This window comes from Artemia sp. Qi Xiang Cuo, chromosome 10, assembly GCF_049724085.1.
Source record: "Artemia sp. Qi Xiang Cuo chromosome 10, ASM4972408v1, whole genome shotgun sequence".
NCBI lineage: Eukaryota > Metazoa > Arthropoda > Branchiopoda > Anostraca > Artemiidae > Artemia > Artemia sp. Qi Xiang Cuo.
This window is the reverse complement of record NC_142803.1, coordinates 44,750,272-44,776,530: the sequence shown is the minus strand read 5'-3', so window position 1 is coordinate 44,776,530 and position 26,259 is coordinate 44,750,272. Positions and strand designations below refer to the sequence as shown.

At 37.2% G+C, this 26,259-nt stretch overlaps 1 protein-coding gene across 2 annotated transcripts in view; it reads right to left on the bottom strand.

Moving 5' to 3' along the window:
- LOC148947803 (rhomboid-related protein 2-like) overlaps nt 1-25,083 on the bottom strand; it is a 75,449-nt gene extending 50,366 nt beyond the window's left edge. Inside the window, exon 1 of one of the 2 annotated variants that reach the window (XM_089095445.1) lies at nt 25,043-25,083. The gene's annotated coding sequence lies outside the window, so the exon portion shown is untranslated. Of the gene's footprint in view, nt 1-5,321; nt 5,358-25,042 lie in introns of those variants that run through there. The other variant, XM_089095444.1, reaches the window with a different exon arrangement.
- Nucleotides 25,084-26,259: the final 1,176 nt, after the last annotated feature.

Sequence of the window (26,259 nt, the reverse complement as noted above, 5' to 3'; positions counted from 1 at the left end):
TCACTTTAGCAGTACATCCATTTCTCAAGGTTTACATAAAGGTTTACATAAGGTTTACAAGGTTAACATAAAGATTGTGTAAGGTCATCAAAGATCAGTACCTTTTGGAGTAGAAGACCTGGAAATATGTACCTCAAACTAACATTCCAGGAAATGGCACTAAATTGTAAACAATACTGTCATCTAATTTTTAGTACTAAACCATCTATCACCATCCATAAAAAACTGTAACAAATTAGTCTCAAATCTGAGCCTTTAGTCAGGATTCCTAAATAAATTGCAGAAAATTGTGAAGGGTTGATGTAATATAAACCTAATATAGTATGAAATATGACATTTTGATTTTTCATAAAAAAAAGTGATTGTTAAATAAGGGTGAAGCACCTTCTTTTACAATAATAAATATTATTATGATTTTTGGAAAAGAAAATATATCAGTAGTCATTCTTATTTCATAGTTATTTCATTTACAAAAAAAAAAAAAAAAAAAAAATGAAACTCAGTTCTAGACTGTACCCTAGAAATGCGACCATTTTTCGAAGTTATTTAGAACACACAACCCGATTTTGTGATAGCTCTCACCATAACTGGCAAAAAAAACTTCATGCATTTGCCTCTGATTTTTGGTTCCACTATGGCAAATTTATAAAGAAACAAGATTTTTGTATTCCATAAGGTAACTGCAATGAAGGCTAGAAAAATTAAATTTTGTTATGATACAAAACATATGTGTGTGTGTTTAAACCACACTGTGATTGCTAATTTTGCCTTAATTGAGAACCAAGAATCTTTTAACTCAACAGAAATTATTTATCAGATTAAGCAAAATTTGTTCTTGCAATTTTTGGCTCAATTATGATATGTTTATAAAATTCCTTGTTTTGTAATGCAACTGAGATGAGAGTAAAAAAAAATATATATTCTGATTGCAGTAAAGGGTCTTATGCCACCATTCCTAAAATTTGGGTTGTATATACACCCCTAAACAAGAGTGATCAGCAGAAAATACATAAATCCAAAGATATGCAACAAAAGATTTTGATGGATACAAGAATCTTGACCACTCATCTCAATTGAAAAAGGTAAAGCTCCCTACACTTGTGTACAGGCATCAAAAAAGTGATGTCATAATGACTTATGAGCTTTTGAACACTGACTCCCTGTGAGAAGCCATTTAAGTTTGACGAATCCTCCATGACGAGAGGGCATAGTAAGAAGTTGTCCTGGTAGAGGACACATATCCGAGTCTGCAGCCACTACTTCTCCAACAGAGTGATTCCCCACAGGAACAATCTTCCTGATACTGTTGCCATTACTTCCTCTCTTGATGCCTTTAAGATTTCTGTTGAGAAGAGTTGGTCCACTAAATCATGGAAGACAGAGTGGGAAGCTATTGAGTCAATGGCTCCCCATCATCTGGGGAAAGTAAACAGGAAGGGTGCACAAAAGCACAAGATGGCTTATTTACATTATCACTGACCAGCAACTCTACAGGACTTTTTCCTCATTTTGCTGGACAATGCAAAATATATATATAAAATATAAAAAAGATGGTGACAGTTTTATAGTACGAGTTCAAAAATCTCCAGATGAGAGGCTTTTGTCTATCTTGGGAAGTGGTTAAGGATAGTGAAAGAAATTCACTAGAACAAATACAGAACCTCAATGATCCCATATGAAGGTACTTTGAGGTACATACTTCCAGGTCTTCATTCCAAATGGTACTGTCCTTTGATGACCTTATATAACCTTTATGTCACAAGAGTAAAACCTTGAGAAACAGATATACTGCTAAAATGAGGCACAGGGAAAGTATCTTGTGCTTCATACCTTTGCTCAATCCTGATTTATATAGTTTGAAAGATTTATAAGTTTATTTCTATAATTTAAGAACCAGCCTTGGTACTGGTTCAGTACTCCTACTCCCTATAAGGAAACACTATAAATTCTGTAAACTGTTTTAAAACATTCTAAAATACTACTTAATGTCATTTCTAAATGTCTACTGCTTCACTTTACCCCCTCCCCCCAAATTTGAGCTATATATGCGTTCATTAGGAGGGGAGTAGAGTGAACCAGTATACATCTAAGAAATAGACCCCAATAAAAATCGGATTTATTAGTGGCATGCTACCAATGAAAAACATGCCAGTGTGGAGAAAAATTTAGTGGCATGCTGGTGGTACCATTGGCCTGGTGGTGCACTGCCCATCTGTCTATTTTTAGTCTTATATTTTTGCAGTGATTTCTTGATTTTGGTGTGCTAAGCTAGCCTGCTAAGTAACTTTGTAAAAGTTAGTCAATACTGATTTCAAACCAGAAACTGGGAACAAGAGATTACAGACAGAGTAGACAGTTGCATATTTCTGGGGGCCTTGGCCACCCAGAAATTTCACTAAATTTTTTTAAAGAGCTAATCCTCTAACTTGCAGCAGTTCTCTTGATATCTTACAGCATAGTTAGATAATTCATTTGAAGTTGCTCACAGCAATAAACATTTGCTCCTTTACAGATCTTACTTAATCAATCTATTAAGATTATTAACTTTTAAGATCTATTTCAAGTCATGAGCTGTAGTTTGTCATTCCCAATGCTCTAGTTTCCAGCATATTTAATTGCAATTTTATTTTTGAGATAAAGGATTATCAATTTTCATCTATCAAGTAACTCAGTATGCTACAAAACAGCAAGATATTTGGAACTAAGAGGATTACAAAGTGTTCTCTTCCATAAATATTTTCTTCCTTCATAAAACATACAACCTCACAATGTTATATATCAACAAAAGATGTGAACTACTTGGATTTATGAGGTGTGGCCATTAAATAACAAGACTATTGCTGCAAAATATTTTATTTTGAATTGAAACATTTTGGTTATCATCACCTTCAATATACACCTCTCCTCTATCCTACAATGCTAAATGGGAATTTTCCATTGTTTGAAACAGTGCTGGAAGTCTTCTTCTGTGAGTTCCTTCATGACATGTGCTTCTTTTTCTTTCACTGCTTTAATGGAATGGAATCTTGTTCCTTTTCATGCAGATTTGACCTTGGGAACCAGATAAAAGTTGCATGGTGTAAGGAAATGCAAATAAGGTAGATGGTTTAACACTGGGATGTTGTACTTGGCCAGAAGCATCTTGATAAACAATGACAATCATTTTTAAATATCTAAAAAAATTGGGATGCTGTGTCTTCCTCTGAAATTGCAATGCCCTTGCCTGCTAGAATAGAGATAGAAAGCAGCATCTTTTTGCTTTTTACATGTATTGTGGCTTCCATTTTTCAAATTTGTCCTAGTTAAGGCCCCTAGACTGTGTTTATTTTAAATTCTAAAAGGTATTTGTTGCAAGACATTGTTGTTTGTTGTTTTTCTTCCTCTCCCCCAAACAGCCTGAGTCCTTGGCTTTTCCTGTGTTTTGCTCTACACAAAGAAAAAAAGCTGATTCACTATTGTGACACACACCAAGTTTAAGGGTATGATACTGTAATTACTGGGTTTCATTGAGTACAACAACAGGTATCAAGAAAATACAGACATGAAGGGAAGCAAATGATACAATTTATTGAAAAAGCCAGATACTAAAGTCTGAAAAAAGGCTCTTGATGCTAGAGATTTCTTAGTTTTGTTCCTTCCTAGTTGGTATCTAGCCTACCAAAGTAACTGAAATGGTATAAATTTACAAGCACTCCAGGTCATAAGGAGACATGTTAAGAAAACAATTCTTACTTCATAATATGCACAATAATCTTAGTTAACATATTATCCAGGAGGAGAACCTTTATCCTTACTATTTTCCTTGTTTTTACAGTCTTTTAGTCACATTTTCAATATTTATGTCAATTCACCAAGTTTTGAAAATCATTTTAAAACAAACACCCAGGAACCATCTAGCTAATCTCACCTAACCTAAATTTATCAATATTAGCCTATTTATATCTTTGTAATAGATGGCAGTGGTGGTGTTTAACTTTCATGTATAGAATAATTGAAAATAGATAAATACAGTTGAATGTGTTTATTTTTCAAAATTTTGTTAAAAAGTTATACAACAGGGAAAGAAGTGATGATAAAGATTCTCCTTCTAGAAAATATGTTAACTAGGGCTATTATGCATATTAAGAAGTAATAATTGTTTTCTTAACATGTCTCCTTATGACCTGGAGTAGTTGTAAATTTATACCACTGAAATAATTGTAAATTTACCCTAGGCTACTCTTCTGTTAGCCTATTATAGTCTAGCCTATTCTTTAGTTCAGAGTGGGAAACTTGGTGCAAAATTACCAAGCTTTTAACTATATTAGAAATTTATTGAGAATGAAACTTACAGGAATGAGAGTTTAGAGCCCACTATTTAAAAGAACCAGAGACTCTGGTAAATTTTTGGCAGTTCTTATTATTGACTTACAAATAAAGTCAACATACCACTTGATGCCATTTTTATGCTCTTAACAAATAAAATAATTGATTCTATTGAAATTCAAATTTATCCCCCCCCCCCCCCCTACAGTGCAAATATACACCCCAAAGTGGAATAAAGGCTAGGCCTACCATGAATTGTTGATTGCAAAGTTTCAAATCACAAAATTCAGCACTATTTTTCTTGATGGCATTCAAATGAAATGGTAGGAAAATGTTTTATATTTGAGCAGCCTAATAAATGAGGTTTGAATTGTTATCAATAAGTATTTTTGGAATATGTTACACTTGAACAACTTATTTATAAACTAGCCTAGTTATATGTTTTTAACCACTTTTCAATAACTTAACTAATGTTAATAACTTCTTTGTGTGGTTACAATTCAGGGTATATAATTGCATATTAGGAAATAATAGCCCACAATTCACTTGACCTAGGCCTACAGTAGGCCTATACTACATCCAGTCCTCATTAATTTCACAAAAAGTAAAAAATTGGTCAAACTGTGTTCAAATAAAAATAGCCTAATGGAAAACAACAGTAGAAAAATTAGTAAATTTTTACCAAATCATAGGCTATTATTGACTTACAAATAAAGTGAATATAGGCTACCATTCAATACTTTTTTTATGCTGATTCCAAATGTAATAATTATTTTTGTCAGAAATTAATTTTAGCCCCCCCCCCTATATATGTCAATTCAGGATATATATTTGCAGATTTGCGGGTGGGGTAAGGTTAGAGGGGAGGAACTTAAAATTTTCGACAAAAATGATTATCATATTCGTAATCAGCATAAAAAAAGGCATCAAATGGTATATTCACTTTAGTTGTTACTCAATAAAATAATTTGGTAAAAATTTACTGAAAAAATTATGACAAGAAGAAAAATACAAACAGAGGTACAATATGTCACAGTCCGCGAGCTTTAATTTTAAATTTTTTGCTATAAGCAGTGTTTTCGTTAGCTCCTTTTTATAATCCGCTTACTGTTGCAAGTTTTCCGTAGAAAATTCTTAGATTCGTTTCAGATTCAGTAGAATTTTTCGTAAGCCGCTAGGTACCACACAAATCTCATTGTCCATGTAAAGAAAAGAAAGTCTTGAAAAAAGAAAAGATTTAAAGTATTATTTTCTTTTTCCCTGAAAAGACCCTGTCAATATAAAACGAACAGAAATTAATTAAAAAAAGCTTTTTCACAAAATAAGTTTTGCAAAGAAGAAAGAACTCCATTAAACAAAAAATGAGCAAAAACAAAATCAAATTATCTACCAAGCGTGAAACTACCGCAAGTGTCTGTCGGGGTGTGAGTGTGTGTGTGTGTGTGTGTGTGTGTGTGTGTGTGTGTGTGTGTGTGTGTCTGTGTGTGTGTGAGAGTGTCTATGTGTGACTGTTTGTTTGTGTCTCTATGTGTGTGTGTCTCTCTGTGTGTGTGTGTGTGTGTGTGTGTGTGTGTGTGTGTGTGTGTGTGTGTGTGTGTGTGTGTGTGTGTGTGTGTGTGTGTGTGTGTGTGTGTGTGTGTGTGTGTGTGTGTGTGTGTGTGTGTGTGTGTGTGTGTGTGTGTGTGTGTGTGTGTGTGTGTGTGTGTGTGTGTGTGTGTGTGTGTGTGTGTGTGTGTGTGGTGTGTGTGTGTGTGTGTGTGTGTTTGTGTGTGTGTGTGTGTGTGTGTGTGTGTGTGTGTGTGTGTGTGTGTGTGTGTGTGTGAGAGACACATCAACATTGATAATTGGCAGTCCCTTCCGATCATATTGCCGTATTATCTGGATATACAATTCACGGATTAGTTAACTATCAATTCTTTCATTAAACACAGTTCCTAAATTATAACTTTTTTTAGTAAATTCTCGGAACTTGGTATTCAACAGTTTCTTTAATTTGGCAGTGAGCCTATTTTCCTAATAAACTTCAAATTTTAATATACTATCGTTATTTTACATGTGGGAAATTGTCGGCGGGAAATTTTCCTAGGAGAATTTTTCGCAAGAAGGGGAAATATCTTTTTCTATTTGCAATTGTAATCAAAATAAATAAACTATGTAATTTATATAAATACAAGGTAAAGCACAACTTTATACAAACAAAATCGATGCTTGTATTCATCGATTCAGTACATTATCGTGTTTTTCGATTTACGGACTTGATTCCTCAATGAAGGGGAACTGTCAAGGGGGGGGGGAATTTCTGGAAGGAGTTTTCCACCAGGGCAGAAATTTTCCAAGGGGAGTCTCCGCATGGGAAGAATTTCCTAGGGAGAATTGTCCACGAGGGAATTTTCTGGGCCTATTTTCAAGTACTTCTAAAAAAAACAACAGTCATTATTAATTCGAGGGAAAATTTTTGGCGTGGAGTTTTCCAAGGGTGGGGGGTCCACAGAGGGAGAATTTTCTACGGGTGGTAATTTCCGCAAGGGGGCGGGGGACTACAGAGGGGAATTTCTTTTGAAATCCCTTTCTCTTGAGATCGCAGCAACTTGTGACGGATAGGCTATACGAGCTATAAGCTGGAAAAGAATAAAAGAAATCAGATAATAATCCTACGGAAAAATGTTTGAAATGTATACTTATCTGTAAGAAAATGGGAGCGAGGGCTTGGCTATACAAGGTAGCTTCTCGTGATAGGAGCCCTAAGCCAAAAGGACCGATGCTGTACACAAGACGTAAGAGGTAAAGCGATAGCCTTTACTCAGCATAAGAGAGAGGTTCGTTAAAGATAGAATATAAGATCAGATCCAACGCTCTAGCCCTACAATAAAGATTCTCGAGGCTTCAATGCATTATTTATTTACTATTTTTCCCGGGGCTACTTCACATGGAAGGTATCGTAGAAACTTTGGGAAACGTTCATTCGATTGGAAATTGAAAGTTCTAGCGTCTTTTTTAAGATGCAAAAGTTGCTGGAGGGCAACCAACTCCCCTTCGATGCCCTTTTTTTAGCTTCCCTTCCCCCAAAATACCAGATCTAAATTTTAAGGTAGTCTTGTGTCAAAATACTTTAAAGGTAAAAAAACTATGCCCCCAAGGATGACATAACCCCGTAGAGCCCATCCTAGCCGAGTGGATTGATGCGCTGGATTTAGGACTCTTTGTCTGAAAGGGCGATGCTTCGAATTCTTGTATGCCCAATTATTTGGTTTGGGACGAGGGTTAGCGTTGTGACTGTACGCTCAGCCAGAGTCAATCAAGCTCCAAATGGGTACCCGGAGAAATCTGGGGAAGGTAAACGAAAGGTTTACCTTTTCTACCGTAGAGCCCCTGGGGAAGGGACTGTAAATTATGTAAGTTACCAATTGTTTATATGTTATAGGACTTGTTTCCAGGAAATATAGGCATAATCGATCCATGGTCCCCAAAAAGGCTTAGATTGAACTTCCAGGAAATTTTGGGGGAGGGGTGCAGAAAAAAATCAACACCAATTATCTGTATGCTAGTTGTCAAAAGGGTGGATGAGTAATATTTCACGAAAAGCCGAAGGTATGAAGTTAGAACTTTAGGGAATGTTGAGGGGGATGTTGAAAAATAATCGGAGGGTAACCAGCGCCCCCATTACCCTTTTTAGATGTCCCCTTAACACTGATCAAGGTATTGAGAGAGCCATTTTATTCGAAATGGTCAAAGGTCAAATAGCTGTGCCTCAGGCAATGACCCTCACAGTCCCCAAGCAAGGGTTGTTAATTAAGCAATTTGTTCAGTGTTTACATACTTGATTCATTATTGATCCATTTCTCAATAATAAATCAAATATATGAACAATGTTCAGGGGTATGTTGAACCAAATGAAAAGACAGTTTGTGCATCTAGGCTATCAAAAGCGTGCATATACACTACCATAGGAACGGCTACGAGCAGTAACATGAACCTTTCAGGGCTCCTACAACTACTATCACTACTGAAACACCTTGCAGCTGTGACTACGACTGCAACTGCGACAACTTGCAGCGACTGTGACTCCGACTACCCGTGACAGCGAATACGATTACTTGTGACTGCTACTACGACAAATTACCACTGTGACTCCTTAGGACTGTGACAACTTGTGACAACAACTACTAATGACTGCGACTACAACTGCAACTACTTGTAATTATGACTATTTGAGACTGCATCCACTTACGACCATGACTGTAAATATTTGTGAATACAACTATTCGTAACTGCAGCTGTAACTGCTTGCAACTTGGATTTCGATTGCGAGGACTTGCGACTGTGACTGCAACTTTCACTGTTTGCTACTGCAACTACTACTGTTACCACTAGGTGGATCTGCAATATCTTACGAACTTGAGGGAAAGTTGATAGGGGTGTTGAACTAAATCAAAAGATATTATTCAAATCGGAGTTGTCAGAATGCCATGTTTTCCACATCAAAGTTAGCAAACACTCACTTTAAAGTCCCAAATAAAAAATTACAGTCTCAGAAATAAAGAGAGCTGAGTCATATCTTATTATCTTTGACATACATTAATTATGTTTTTCCATTTTCATTCATATGTAAGTTTTTTTTAACATTCTCCTATTAATATTCCTTGGATAATATCATCCATAGATTACTGAACCGTTCCAAATATTGATTCAAAATTGAACAAAGTTTTCAATAATTTTAGTGAATACAATCAAACGCATTGCTCAGATCATATTATGCAACGTCAGAATTCAAATTAGAAACCAATATTATGTCCCTTAAGCCGAAAACTGGACAAACATTCATTATATTAACCGATAATAAAGCATTGGCAATAAAAACGAACAGACATTATTACTACTACTACTAACAACTCACCGCAGCACCAAGCCGCCTGAGGCCAACACAGCTACGCGTGCTCCTCCTCCATCCAATCTATTCAAAGCATTCCTTTTTAAACCCGCCCATGAAGTTGCTAGTTCCTTTAAATCTTTCTTTATGACGTTCTCCCACCCCAGACGAGGACGACCTGCTTTCCGTTTAGCTCTAGACGGTTGGCCGAAAAGAACAATCTTTGGCAATCCGTCATCCTTCATCCGCACAACTTACCCTAGCCATCTCAAACTTTCTTTCAGTATAGCCCTAGAAAACGGGATTGAACGACATTTTTCGCAAAGCCTATTGTTTGAAATACGGTCAGTCAGCAGGGTACCCAGAACAATCCTTAAGAAATTTCTCTGGAAAACATCTAACAAATATTCATCCGCTTTACGGAGCGCCCATTCTTCAGAACCATATTTGACCACTGTCATCACTGTAGCTTCTAATATTCTAATCTTGGTTTGCAGACTTATGTGTCTATTCTTCCAAACTTTTTTTAACTGTGAAAAAACACCCTGAGCCTTCACTATTCAATTTTTGACATCTTCACTGCTACCACTATCTTTACTAATAATACTACCAAGGTTAGTGAAGCTGTCCACCTGATAAATCTTTTCTTTACCCAACTTCACCTTTTCATCTTCACTTATTCCTAGCCTTAATGCCTTAGTTTTCTTAACATTAATTTTCAAACCTATTCTAGCACCCTGAACTCTCGAAACCTCTAAAACTTCATTCATTTTGCTCACACTTTCAATCCAAGTTCAAGTCCTAATCCAAGTCCAGAAGGCTTTTTCCTCCCCATTTGATTCCGTGGTCTCCCATTGCCTTTCCTGTGCTCCTTAAGACAAAGTACATCAAAAAAATCCATATAAAGGGGGATAGAACACAACCCTGCTTAACTCCTGATTAACTCTGTTTACAATTACCCAGCCCAGTCTTGACGCAACCTATGCAACCTATTGCCCAAAATACTTGATAACCTCCTTTCCTACTTTAACCGCAGCAGTGTTATTCTCGTACATAGCACTAATCACTTTAATGTATTTGTCTGGTATACCATACAAGGATAAAACCTTTAACTAAATCTCTTCTATCAACAGAATCGAACGCTTGCTCATAATCTATAAAAACTAAGTACCAAAGGTGTTTGAAAACTCAGGCACTTCTCAATTATTAACCTAAGAGTGAAAATTTGGTCGACACATCCTCTACCTTTTCTAAAACCGCACTGTTCTTCTCTTAAAGCTTTGTCTACGGCATCTCTCAGTCTAAAAAGTATCATATTACAAAGTAATTTACTACCTACAAAAACCAGACTTATCCTTCGATAATTACCACACTCACTTTTATCACCTTTCTTATAAAGTGGCTTAATTAAGGTTTTCCTAAAATCGTTAGTGTTAGGACCGTTGATCCTAGTTTGGTTCAGATAAATGCCCTTCCCAGATTCTTTTCGTTTGGCCCCTTAATTATTCTCTTTCCCCCTAGTAATAATTATTAATTTTCCCTTAATTTTGGCTGTGCCATTTTACTTCCTTCTTTAATTGCGTAGTTTGTGAAACAAACCACGAGGCATTAATTGCGCAGTTAGGGATGATTCACCATAGTTAAGAAGCTACTTCAGAGAACAGGTTTGGTCCGAATTGTCGGGGGGCGTAAGAAGGGGCATAAAGCCGATTCATTTGAAATAGGACAGTAATTGGTAAGCATTTGGATTGGCTGGAAAAATCCACCCACCACCCATCGCAGGCACCTGGCCGGCTGAGCGATCTTGGGGAAAATTAGAGGTGTGATTTTAGTTCCGTTTGAGTTCTCCTGTAAGCGTGACTGAATACAGTAAGATTTTTTATACTATATAATCTTTGACTTTTTATCCTAAATAGAGTCCAAGGAGATAGTTAGAAATATTAACGGTAACCCAGGGCGGGTACCCTTGACCTTAACCCTAGAAAGGTAAGCTTCCCAAAAAGTTACGTAGATGGTAAGCTTTCGTAAAAATTACTACTTGCAGAAACATTGACTTTTAAAACTCATCACTTAAGTATATTTTAAAAGTAGGTGGGAATTATCGAAAACAGATCTTCAGATAATGTTTTACACAGCACAAAAGGTTGCTTTCATTTTTTGGAGTCACATGATATGCATGACTTCGCACGGTGCTCACCGCGGAACGGCTTTTTGCAGTGGTTGCAAAAATTGGTAGTCATTCGGCGAATGCGCACTGGGCAGAGGCTGAAGGTCGTTCTTCTCCCTTCCACAGACGTTCCTTAATGTATTTCACCTGTCATCTCCATTGTTTGACTGATATCAAGTCTGATCGAGTGCTGCAAAGTGGGGGCTCCTAAGCGAGCGGTCATATGCGGCTGGGTCAACTCTTTGGACAGAAAATTTATGAAATCCTTTTGTGAAAGTGATCTTCCACCATATTTGGAGATATTAAGGGAGTAGATGACATATCTGTTGATACACGCTTTGTTGATCAACCCATAAAACATGTACATGGGCCACCTATTTGTCTTCCGAGCCGCTGACATTGAACTACACATTTGGTCAAATGTGTCTACACCGCCTTTGGTGTTATTGTAGTGCTCAATGATCTCAGGCTTCTTGCTTGAATACATGGTACTGGTAACCCCATGGTAAGTTGACAAAAGCAGGACCGTTTTTGATGGCTTAGGAGGATAGGACACTAGAGTCAGCTCCCAATCGAAACAGAACATAGAGGTTCCTGTGATTCTCCCTTTGCTTACAAGCAGGTCTTCCGGAATGTCTCTCTTGTTTTTTCGTACTGTACCAACTGTAGTCAGTCGATACGGTTCTTTCAGTAGTTCTGCTGCAAACGGAATCAATGTAAACAAGTTGTCAGTCGTGACATTTCTATTTGTCAGTGTGAAAAATTTTTGCTGCTCATTTGTTAAATCAGAAAATAGCCAAATTCAGCATTTTCATGTGCTATTTCCTCAGGAAATTTGCTACGAAGCTTGTCAACAACGTTAAAAACTGATCTAACCTCATAGTACGAAGAAACTTAGTAATTACTAAGTTTTGGTAAAAAATCCCTTTTCCTGAAACAGGTGAAAAACTTACGTAGATGGTAAGCTTTCGTAAATTTTACTACACACCCTTAATATTTCTACAATTGGTTCGGATAATAAAACCTTGGGGAAAGCACAAGAACTGGCTAGTCATAATATTAACATATCGGGAAGGTCGGTTCGCGCAATGCATCCGTTTCCATGGCAACCGCGAAAAAGTGTTTTTGCGTCGTAAAATTTACGAAAGCTTACCCTTCTAGGGTTAAAGTGGCCCCTTTGACCGTTTGATCAACGCTATCGTACCCCAAGGCAGGGTATATTGTAAATTGGCACAGAACCGTTGGGGTAAGCGCGGGCATCCCACTAATATTGGGGCCCTCAAGGGGCTTCCCCCCTCTAGTAAGTGGCATAGCAACATTTTTTCGCCATTTTTGCACCAATAAGTGGTGACCTCCGTATCTTACCACACCAATACTGGTGACATTGTAACCTACCAGTATAAAACTGGTGGCAGTAAGAAAAGGAACTATTAGCAGCATTAATAGTAAAAGAACTCCGCGTTTTCGAAGAGATAAAATAATTTAGCCTACACAGTTGCCTATTCTGATTACATATAGAGAGAGAAAAATACGGAATCAATTAATAGAATTATGAAGGTCTATAATGGGCTGTGCCTTGTCAGACAAAACCAAAAAAGAATAACGTGAAATTAATTGAGTTTGAGTTTACAATGGGGGAATCTCCGTATTGAAAAGTATTACAGGGTTTTAGGGACAGATAAGAAAACGTTGAAAGTTGGGTTATTATTTGAGTGGATTGGCGGACTTAGATATAATCTTCAGTGACGAAGGTTATAAGAGTATTGAGGATGGCAAATTAGGAGAAATTGTCAATTTATGCGCACATTGGACAAGGAAGGGAGGAGGCACCTTTCCTATTGAGTAATCTGCCTAGGAGGAGATTATATTTGGAATACGAGTAACCAGGGAGGATACGTGATTTGTTTTACAGGGTAGTTCCCCTGTTTGAGTTTTAGTCCAGCTAATTCACTAGTGGAATATTTGCACGGTTTTTCAGTTTACTTTCTCATCCAACCCCTGTTAATTCGTTTTTCGGAGATATATTTCACTCGCATAAAACTGCTTGCTTTGAAAGAAGTCGTTAATCTCTAATGAAGTCGAATAAGAGGTAATATAATCGGAAAGAAGTATACGCGGTAAAATGAGGGGGGTATGAAATAAGGAAGGAAGAAATAATATGTGAAAAAACAAGGCAAACTCACCCCTCAGAGGCTGTGCCAAATGAAGGGGAGTTGCGGGCAAGAGAAAATACGGATAAAGAACGAACAGATTCAGAAAATGAATTAAGAAGAAATAATGACAGACAGAATTTTGAAATAATGTCGGACAGAGATAAGATTAACTCAAGACCGAGAAGGGCGAGTGAAGCCCATAGAAAAAGTAGGAAAATAGAAAGAAAAGCTAATATGGAAGCCTTTGAGACAAAATACCTAGAGTATATACAAAATTACAGTATGAGATAGATCAAATTGAAAAAGGTAGTCAAGCCAATGAAATACTTCATCAGGTCCGTATGGACAAAATTGAAAAAGATTGACATGCCAATGAAATATATCATCAGGCTCGTATGGAAACCCTTACTAAAGCTTGTGAAGCCCGTAAAGGAAGGTCAATGAGTGAGAGATTATCAGAGAATTATCACACAGTAAATGCTGTAATGGGAAAATACGCAACTTCGTGGACTACGGGGAAAGATGGACCGGCCCATAAAACAAATTGGGAGGCTGCGCCGCCCTGTCGGAAAAATGAAATGCTTGATACTCAAAATATTGATAATCTGGTAAAATTTGATTCCTCGAAGCCTTTTTCTAAAAATTGCCACAATAGAGATGAGAAAGTTACCTATAAAAGAACAAAATGGGCTATAGCCCACAATGAAGGAAATATTGACGAGCTTGTGAAATCACATAAATTAGAAGGAAAATTAAATGGAAAATTGACCGAAATGGTAAGTGACTCAGAGAATGAGCAAATGTTTGTGCGAATGGACCTAATTGAAAAGACGGAAATAGACCATAAAAATAATATTACAACAGTGTGTTATTATGGAGATAAGCACCAATGCCCGTTAGAATAGAAATTGCAAGGAACGACGGTACAATCCAGAGAAATACAATAAAAGTAGGCTTAGTACCTACTCTAGCAGTAGATGTTTTAGTAGGAGCAGACTTTTGGGATATCGAAAATCTCCTATCGTTAAAAGCGACTTCTTTAACAGTGGGAAAATTACAAAACTACACTAAGACGGAAAAATATACAACTTCGTTGACTACTGGGGAGGTGAACCGGCCCATAAAACAAATTGGGAGGCTGTGCCGCCCTGTTGGAAAAACGAAATGCTTGATACGCGTGTTCGAAATATTGATAATCCACAGAAATGGGACGTAGAAGTAAAAAGACAACATAATAGTGAAAATAAGACGCACGAAAATGATTTTTCGGGAAAATTTTTAGAAAATAGAAAACTTGAGAACACTTTTAACGAATACGAGACGCCGAAAAATATTTGCCAAAATGAAGGACTGATTTTACCAGAGAAAAAGGAGACGAAATTTATTGTACGCGCTTTTCCTTGTAAAATTCGAGAAATTTTAGTACCATATGAAAAACCAAATGTCGGAGTTCAGTTCCCATTTGATGACGAAATATTTGTTTCTGCGGTAAGAATAAAGAAGCGTAAAAGAGAGAAAAAGGATATTAAGCGGAACTACAATAAAGAAAGGCAGTAAAAGATGGACACTGGAGTCCAATTCAGATCTCATGACGATTTATTTAATGCTACTACAAAAGAAAAAAAAACTAAGAGGGAGAAAAGAGATATTAAACGGAGCAACAATGAAGAAATACAGTCAAAGATGGTGGACACTGGAGTCCAATTCAAACTTAATGATGATTTATTTTGCGCCATGGAAAAAATTGAGAAAACTGAAAAAGAACAAGTAAATGCAAAAAAGAGACAAACTTTGCAGATTCAGCCTGCAGTGGCAAAAAATAAAAAAATGTTGGATGGGCTTTGCCTTGATAACATAAATAATAGGGGGGATAAAGAGGTCTATGAACCACTGGGAAAATTACTAAATTACAATAAGACGAAAAAACTTAGGAGGGAGGAGAAGACCCATGACATATTAAGAGAAACTGCAGATAATCATGACATAAAATTGACTAGTCAACAACGGGTCACGGAAAGATTGAAAGGTACTTAATTTCGGGTTGGATTGAAGAAATTTGGGAAGGAATCTGATATTGGTCTGATCAACTCAAAAGAGGGTTTGTTCCTTTATGAGGGGGAGGAATCCCTTGGGGAAGATCTCCTTCGGGAAGACCTGAAAGATAGCCCTTTTCCTCAATACACAACTGGCAGACAAGTTGTGATCCCTTTACTGAAGCCTTGTCTTTCCAGTCTTCAATATTATCTTCATCACTCATCGCCGAGCATTATTTATTCGATTATTTTAGGGGAGGGAACCCAGAGAAAAGCGATTCATGGTTCGCTCAAAATTTTACTTCATTTCCCTGTACCCTTATCGTTTTCACAGGCCTGTGTATTTTCGGCCTTAGATTATTTAAAATTATCCCAAGGGGCAATTTATAGTTTAATTGAGATGTGGAGTTCTTTCCACAGATAGAAATTAAGAGGCTAGTGCAGCCAATTTTTCATGATGGCTGGCATCATCGAATTTGCCAGAAACTGATTCTCTGCTGCTCTCAAATGTAAATTCGTGGGGACGAAAAAATTTGTATTTTTGACTGTGCTGCGCACGATCATTTTCTACGAGTCTTGGGGACTTTAACTTTCAAAACCAAATGCGGATGCCATACGATAAAAACCATGGTGGTTCTACGGAAGAGACGTGTGGATGACGACGGATCCTGAACCAAGCGGTGGAAGCAAAGGCACTGGTAGAAGAGAGAAGAGAAGACACAAATTTGGTGATTTTGAGTTTGGTGTTATTTATTTTATGTCTGAGTGTCCAGCCAATCTACCGGAGTAGCGGTCATTTATCTTAGGTGGGAGGTGTTAGGACCGTTGGTCCTGGTTTGGTTCAGATAAATGCCCTTCCCAGATTCTTTTCTTTTGGTCCCTTAATTATTCTCTTTCCCCCTAGTAATAATTATCAATTTTCCCTTAATCTTGGCTGTGCCATTTTCTTTCCTTCTTTAATTGCGTAGTTTGTGAAACAAACCACGAGGCATTAATTGCGCAGTTAGGGATAATTCACCATAGTTAAAAAGCTACTTCAGAGAACAGGTTTGGTCCGAATTGTCGGGGGGTGTAAGAAGGGGCATAAAGCCGATTAATTTGAAATAGGACAGTAAATGGTAAGCATTTGGATTGGCTGGAAAAATCCACCCACGACCCATCGCAGGCACGTGGCCGGCTGAGCGACCTGGGGGAAAATTAGAAGTGTGATTTTAGTTCCGTTTGAGTTCTTTTGTAAGCGTGACTGAATACAGTAAGATTTTTTATACTATATAATCTTTGACTTTTTATCCTAGGTCGAGTCCAAATATTAACGGTAACCCAGGGCGGGTACCCTTGACCTTAAAGTGCCCCCTTTGACCGTTTGATCAACGCTATCGTACCCCAAGGCAGGGTATATTGTAAATTGGCACAGAACCGTTGGGGTAAGCGCGGGTATCCCACTAATATTTGGGCCGTCAAGGGGCTTCCCCCTTCTAGTAAGTGGCAAAGCAACATTTTTACGCCATTTTTGCACCAATAAGTGGTGACCCCCTTTCCTTACATCTCCAATAGTTAGGTACTTACCTTTTTTCAAAAATCATATTCATAATCTTCAGTAACTTATTTCTAACCTCAGAGCCACCATATTTAAGAAACTCATTTACCACCCTATCAACACCTGGAGCCTTATTATTTTTTAGTCCTTTTAGTACAGTCGTTAATTCCTCCTCATAAAACAAATCTTCCTTCACATCCAATGTATCACAAACTTTTTCATTTTCCTCTATGTCTCTTCCTTCAACTCTATCTCGGTTAAGCGAATTCTCAAAATGTTCGGCTCATCTCTCTTTAGTTTTTTCCTTATGACTAATTGCGGCCCCATTCCTATCTTTAACTGGGCCAAGTCCGCATTGACTACTCCCTATCAATTCGTTAACATGCCAGTACAATATTTTACTATTCTGCCGTCCCGCTGCATCTTCCAGATCCTTAGCAATTTTATCCATGGCCTCCGCTTCACACCTCCTTAGTTCCTATTTTAATGCTTTCTCTACTTTCTTTACATTCCTTTTGATTTCATATGATCTATCACTCAGGTAACGCTTGTACAAGTCCTTTCTCATTTCTATTAAACATAAAGCTTTTCACTAATATTCTTAGCTGCAGTTCTAGCTTTCTTCCCTAAGACACCTTCAGCCACTTCACAAATTATTTTTCTAAAATTATTCCAACCATCTTCCACATTATCAAATTTTAAACTCTCAAGTTTACTATTCAACTGTTCCTGGAAATTGTCTCTCAAATTCTCATCCTGGAGTCTACCAACACCATAACGTCCCGAGAGATAGTTACTCTTCCACTTTTTCAGCTCTAACTATACTCTTGACACTACTAGACGCTGATTTTATCTCTTAACGTAAATTACAGCACTCCAATATACCCTAGTATCTCGTATTGATCCTGTCAGTCTTCAGTTTACTATAAAGTAATCAATAAGATTCGCTGTCTTACCATCACGTGAATACCATGTTAACTTATGAGTCATTTTATGACCAAACACCGTATTGTTATACCTACAGATTGTTACACCTACAAAATTGCAAAAGTCTGTATCCATTACTGTTTTCTTTTCCTACACCAAATTTACCTAGGCTAGGAAACCATCTATCCCTATTTCTACCGACCTGGGCATTAAAATCTCCTAGTAAAAACATCATATTTCTACCTTGAACCCTGTCTATTTGCTCCTATAACTGTAAGTAAAATTCATCTGAGTCACTAGTATCTATGCCAGTCCGTTCTACAGGGGCATATACTACTATAACTGATACCCTGAACTTTTAGTCATAAAATGAGCAGTTAGTATTCTATTATTAATACCTTCCCAGCCTAAAGAAGACTTAGCAGCTTCCTTATTCATCATGAGCCCTACTCCCTGTCTATTTACCCCATCCTTCCTGCCTGAGTAAACAAGTTCTATATCACCTAATTTCATACTTCCTACCCCTGGGATATGAGTTTCTGAAACTCCTAATAAATCCATTTCGAATCGTCTTAATTCGTCAGTCAAAATATCGATACGATAGTCATTTTTTAACTTCGTAACATTCCAAGTTCCAATTTTCATGTTCTTTAAATCATTGAAATTATTTTCGCCTCAGGAAAGCAATGATCCCGGATACCAGTGCAGGACGGGGATCACATATCTTCTCAAGTCTCCGCTAAAGTGCTTAAGCTGGCCTAGAACCGGTCAGCAAGAAGTCCCTGGGACCTCCATGAATGGGGGCTTTGTGCAATCCTGGGCCCATCTTGGTCACAAGATGGTTTTCAGCAGTTGGCGATGCTCTTCTATCAACAAGAGTCGAAATCCTGCACAGACGATCTCAGGCCTTTTACCTCCGACTCATTATATATTCATGCCTACAAATATTATGTTACTACGGAGAGGCAGCCATAATAAATAAATTAGCTAGGAAGAGGTTTTTCAGCCCGAAAACGCCCGTCAAAACATACCAAGCCCAGACGAATTATCCATTAGTCAGAATTCCGTGTGAATGCTGTGTCGTTTTTTAGGATATAATTTCCTTGAGGGGCACCACTCCTCAGGTGGGAATAGAGTTGACCGCAAGGTCCCCAGTCTTGCAGGTACCCCGAAAGCGTCGAGGCACCCCTTTGCTGAGGCCGTTGTCCATAGACCTGGATCTTACGCCCTGCCGCAGTTGTCCTCCTGTAGAGGATCCTCCCGCGATTGTGTTCTGCATCACCATGCAATTTAATCCATTGCTGGGAGAATGTTTGTAACTCCTGGGACTTGTGAACAAACCAGTGGGCCCTTTTGAGTGTACATTTGAGGGGCCTTCTTCCTCCTCCGCCTGTATGTATGACCTCAGGCAAGGGTACCCCAGTTTTTATTATGGACCCCCAGGGACAAAGCCCCCCTTAGCCCGTATCTCCTGTGGAGGTACCCTACATATCTGCAGGGCGTTCCCCTATCATCACCTGGGGACACGCTGAGTTACCTGGGGAAGGGCAACTAATATCTAGTCTATTTTATTGCATTTACTTCACCCTAAGAATATAAAACTAATGTAGAATAGGTGCCTAAGCTAATTTATTGAATAACTTCAGCGATAGCTTGTAAAACAGACATAAATTCAATGTTTATCCTAATTTATTGATTCACTTCAACATTAGTCTGTAAAATTGATATGAAATTAATATCCAGCCTAGTCTATTGATTTAATTTAACATTAGCTTGCAAAACTAATGTAAAACCAATATCTAGCCTAATTTAATGATTCACTTCAACATTAGCATGCAAAACTAATGTAAAAGCAATATCTAGCCAAATTTAATGATTCACTTTAACATTAGCTTGTAAAATAATGTAAAATTAATCTCTAACCTAATTTGTTGATTCACTTCAACATTAGCTTACAAAACTAATGTAAAACTAATATCTAGCCTAATTTAATAATTCACTTCAACATTAGCTTGCAAAACTAATGTAAAACTAATATCTAGCCTAATTTATTGATTCACTTCAACATTAGCACTACCAATATTATATAACGAATTCTCGCCTGCTATTTCTACTATTCTAAAAAAAAAACAGACATTATTCTAAAAAAAAATGTTTGGGTCTCCTTAGCCTAGGCCAAGGAGACCTAAACAGTGAAAAAAATGGGCAGGGAGTCCAAAGTGGGGTCTCCTTCAGAGAATGTTCCTGGGCTAAAGGGATTTTACATTTGATGATAGCAGGTGGCGCTAGGGGGCCCGATGATGGAGCTACAAAACTATGGCTTTGATCAATTTGGCGCTTATAACCGCAGGTTTCTGGTACATCGGAACCCCAATATACAGAAAATACCATTTGGGCACGAATCACTAGAAATGAGGCTTAATGAACTATCAAAAACTTTTTATCCAATCATCTTATAATACTCTTAAATCCTTGGGCCATAAGGACCGATTCACAAGAAAAAAACTGAAAAAAAATACTGGATCACTAGAAACTGGGGTACTGGTGCAATAAACGTACTCTTTTATATACTGCTAAAGAATTCAAGTTTGGTTAATGCTAATGAAATAAAATAAAATAGGATGAATATATAATAGTTTAGAAACCAATTTGGGCTATATATTTGCACACTAGGGGGGGTAAAGCATACCATATATTAAATACATAACCTAAACTAACCTAGGTACTTCTCCCCCCCTAACCCCAAAAAACAACAGTTTAAATATCGTAAACGCAATGAAAACTACTCTTTGCATTCCAACTCTTAATAGCGGTCTCGTGAAATAACCAGTCTGGCGGGTATCTGTCCCGGTATCTGTAGCATCTCCAATTTGACATTGCATATACAGTGTATAAAAGAGTAGGTTGAATGCACTAGTACCGAAACGGGGTTTAAAAACGGCGAAAAAAAGATCATCGCTTTGTCCGAAAATCAAGCCCGAAAAGGGACAAAACAGACTGAACAACAGTTGTTCCAGTTGGTTTAAAATTTAGGTAAATTAGTCCGTGAGACAAGTTAATTCTAATTCACGTAGATATTAGGTTAGGAGCATGGGCTCAAAAACCAAACCCAGACATGGGGCAAAATTTATTTTTCTAACAACTTAACAAGCATATTATTAAACCATTTAGGTAAGGAGACCTATATGCGCAAAAAAAAAACTAAAAAATACATTGGTTTGCTCAAAAATAGGGTAGGAATTTTCTCTCAAACGACTTAGACATTATATCACTAAGTGCCTAGGCCAAAGGGATCAAAATTCATAAAAAAAGATACAAGTTTGCCTAAAATTAAGGCTAAAAATGGAAAAAAAATTTATTTCCGCTTGAAAACTACATCTGTAAGACATTCGGTGCGGAGAACTCGCCAAGATATAAACTGAAGAAATAACTTAAAATAATAGAAAATTATCACAAAGAAATGCGAGGAAACCTTCCCTTAATTTCCCTATAAGGGAAAGTGCAAATTGCTCTTTACTGAAGACAAAATACAATTAAGCAGTTTTAATAAGGAATTGTTCAAACTTCCGGCAATTTCCTCTTATATTTTACATAATTAATCTTGTTTAATTATTCTGATATGCTGTGATATGTAAAATACCTCCTTCTTTTTAAAGTTATCCCTTTCAGGAGCACAGACAATCAACAGATGGTCGATAATTCACTGATTAGCGGATTCATATTTGTGCTTCGCCGAACTAAACACGTTTCTTAAAAAAATACTATGGATTGGTCCAAAGGCTTATTTAGGCGTCAATTTTTTTTTTTCAATCAAACAGAATCAAAGTGCATAGGAAATGATTTAAAGAAAATTAAAGATTCATGGGAGGGGTAAAGAGAGAATCTTTGAGTAGATTGGGGTAAACGATAAGCGTCCGCAATTCTGTTTACCTCAGGGGGTTTGGTGCTACAATGAGTTAGTAGTTGTAAATTGCGATTTGTTTCTCCCTTGTTTTGATGTTTGGAAAAATAAGAAACACTTTTTGAAATATGTATCCTTGTCACTCAGTAGGACACAAACAAGACTGACCTTTAAGATAGTTTGAGGAGCCGGCAGCTTTAGTCATATTTGCATTAGCCCTCCTTTGTAAACTTTCAGCACCATTGTGATTTATTTATTGTTGTTGTTGAAAAACACACTGTGGGCGCCAAAAATGTATATACTGTACTATATATTCCGTTTTATTGTGCTTTTTAATTTTTTTGTTGACATATAATTTTTGCATATTATATGTAAAAATTAAACCTTGTTTTGCATATAATTTTTTGTGTCAATGGCCTCAGGGCTTTTTAAGTACATCGATCTATCTATTATTGGATAGCTAAAATCTAATCTATGGTTTAATAAGGCTATTTTGAAAATTACTGAACATTAAAAACTTCAGATTATTAATTAATTGACTTGCCTCCAAGAACATCCTTTTAGAAAGAACAGTTATCCTATTCTGTTACATTTATCCCTTTAGCGTTTCAACTTTATTCACACATTAACCAATTTCTCATTTTATTCTGATTCCAATATTACCCCTTTTATTGCTTGCATTCAAGGCCGTATCCAGGGGAAAGGTTAGGGATTTGAACCCCCCCCCCCCCAAATTTTTGTCCAAATTTTAAAAACGTAACCCAAAAGTATATACACATTGTTTGATGCGCTTTTAAAAGGTGTTCCAAATCCCTCCCCCCTCCCCGAACAAAAATCCTGGGTATGGCCATACTTGCACTATGTAAAGCACAAATATGAAATTACTATATGTTCGGAATATTGAAAAGCGCAAATATGAAAGTACTTACTTAAGATGCGTAGTAACCTTGAGTCTCTGACCTGATTTGGCCCCATTAGCCTCCATTGCTTCATGATATAACAAAAACTTGGATCCAGCCAATATTACGTAAACGGGAAATGATGTGTTGTTAACAACCTGGGAGTCAACAGTGTGTCTATGTATGGGTTTTATTATCAAAAACAATTGTCAAATTTACCCGAATTAGTTTATGCTTAGTTTTTTACGGTCCAGTGTGGCAAAAACGGTGAAATTTTGCGAAAGAATTTTAATCTCCATATTCTTCTAAGAACAAAAAAAAAACCCTGAAAGTCCCGGTTTTCATGCATGAATAGACCTACTATAGAGCGGGGGGGGGGTAAATGTGTTTCATTTTGATGCCGTTGGTGTATCAACAAATGTGTTTAATCTTGATATATTATGAACATATAATATCAAGGAGGCACACTTGTGCCTCTATAAAGAGGCGACCCACCACAATGTTAAGCGATTTCCGGTCCTAGCGGTCGCAGAGAGACAGCGGAAATCGCATTTTGTAGCCCAAGCTCAAACTAAGAAACTTGCAAAATTTCGCCCCCCCTCCGATTTTATCTTCATGGGTAAAAGTGGGCCGGAAGTTTCGACCCTCCGACCACAGCCCCCATTAACGTTGTCCGATGGGATTGAAATTTAGAGGTTAAGCTTTCCTAGGGCCCGGGAGCTTATCCTCGAAATTTCAGCTCAATCCGATCACTCCTTCTCTATTTTCCAAAAACCAGATATAGGCACTTAATGTTCATTTCTCTCTTTTTTTTGTTATAGACGCCTACAGGCCACAGTTGGCAACGGATCCGGGTGAATGAGGACTCATTCGAAGCAGAATTCGACCTGTTAGGGCCATTTGATATTTTCAGACCGAAAAAATTATCCCCCGAACTTACATTTACGAAAAACCTCGTTTTCCTATAAGAGCCCATGTTAATTTTTCCCACCCCAGCCCCCCTTTAACGTTGTCTGATCGGGCTGAAATTTAGAGGATAAGCTTTCCTGGGGCTTGGGAGCTTATCCTCGAAATTTCAGCTCAATCTGATCACTCCTTCCTGTTTTCCTGTTTTCCAAAAACCAAATATCAAGTTTTGTGGGGATTTGCTTGCGTCAAAAACAGATTCCACTTACGAAAAAACAATTACAATTGTGTCTCTTTAGTACAGCGGTCGATACTCCTGACTGTCAGGCGGAAGACCCGGGTTCGATTCCCCGTCAGAGGAAATTTTTTATATACTGAAATTAAAGTTTAAAAAAGAAACTCAGTTTCTTTTTTAAATTATTTGAAAAAAATTACGTTTTATAAAGAGTTAAAGAGGCTGAGTTACAAGGTCGACCCTTAAAACACCCTGTCGAGAAAGAAAAGAATAATACACAATCATCTAACAGTTAGTCAAGCAATAATAAGTAATAAACTGTACAAAAACGTGCAAAATTATTTGAAAAAAAATACGTTTTCTAAAGAGTTAAAGAGTTTTAGTCACAAGTTCGAACCTTAAAACGTACAGGGATTAGAAGGTACAGTTGGGGGGCTGCCGCCCCCCCAAACCCCCCGCTTTCGCAGCCTTTAAATTAAAAAAAATTTTTTTAACTGAAAGTAAGGAGCAACTTTAAAACTTAAAACAAACAGAAATTATTCTGTATATGAAAGGGGCTGTGCCCTCCTCAACGCCTTACTCTTTGCGCTAAAGTTTGACTTTCTCACAACTCCTTTTTTTAAACAATAAAAACTTTAGCGTACAGAGCGAGGCGTTGAGGAGGGCACAGCCCCTTTCATATACGGAATAATTTCTGTTCGTTTTAAGTATTAATGTCGCTCCTTACTTTCAGTTTAAAAAAATTTGTTTTATTTAAAGGCTGTGAACGCGGGGGGTTTGGGGGGCGGCATCCCCCCAACTGTACCTTCTAATCCCTGTACGTTTTAAGGTTCGAACTTGTGACTCAGCCTCTTTAACTCTTTAGAAAACGTAGTTTTTTTCAAATAATCTCGTTTATAGAAGGAAGGGAGGGGTGGCATAATCTGACCAATAAGAGGACCTGGCTACTGCATTGGCATTTCATTGCTGTTAACATAGAAGTAAGAAGGAAAAAAAAAAGTCGAATCTTGTCTTTTAACTCTTTTTGCATACTATTAACTTTGATCAAACACGCCCGAGGTCATAAATGGTTCATTCCATAACAAGAACAAACATTTAAATTCTTTAAATACCTTTTAAATCTCATTAACTCAATAAGTCCAACGCGATCTCAATAACTAAATATGAATGTTGTTTAAAAATCACAGTCGGAGTAATACTTCCTGCCAGATAAATCCTTATCTTCCTTCTTCATTATCTCATCACTTACGAATTTCGCTGGATTAGTTACATCTTAGGCTTAACATACTAAAGCACTTCAATGTTCTTGATTAGTTTTAGAAAACGTGCACCAAATAGTCAGCTTTGTGGTCGAGAAATGTCCCAAATATACCATACGTGTTCGTCTTCTTTTTTTTTTTTTTTTTTTTTTTTGATAAACAATGTTAGTCGTATTTTTGTCTGCCATCCAGAATACACTACATATCTGTTTGATAATTTGAATAAGAAGTGCCAGGAAACACCGACAATTTGGTAATTTGGGAAAATCTATGAGCCTTAGTCCCCCCCTCCACTTCCTGCATACGTCCCAGATTTCTATACACCATGCTTTGAGATACATGTGTTCGTGCAAGAAATATTTTGACGGGAATGATAGGTTTAAAGTTACTGGCGTCTGAAAAACTATCCAGGGTTGCCACCGTTAGAGATAAATATATATACGAGTAAAAAAAAAAAATCGCTATCACAATCGCTCGTAATATAAAAAAAATCGCTCGTATTTAAAAAAAAAATCGCTATCACAAGCCCACAAAGGGCCGAATTAGGACTTTGGAGTCGACAATATAAATGGTTACACTAAAACGCAAAGAACAACAACGAAATAGAGAAAACCATAATTAACAATCATTTAAAATTCAATAATTAAAACTGTAAAAAGTCAGTTAAAAATTAAAAAGATAAAAACTGGTCAAACTAAACTTAGAGCAAGACATAAATACATTAAAAACTGGTAGAAACTGGTCAAACTAAACTTAGAGCGAGACATCAACGCATTTAATTTAAAAGGGATACTAAGAAAATGTCAATAGTTCAACTACAGTAAATCAATAAATGAATTAAAAACAATAAAAACCGGTCAAGAAAGGGGGGGGGGGGCAAGCAAAGTAGAGCAAGAACCGGGGCAGTACCAACAGCCAATAAACAAAAGAGAGGGAAAAAAAAAAGAAACTATTGAGACATTTTATTCATTTTTTCTGTAATGAAGGGGATAAAAGTTCTTTCGTATCTGGAAGTAACGCAGCGAATGGGGGACAAAGCAGGGATGGGCTCAGAAACAGCTCGAAGCGGC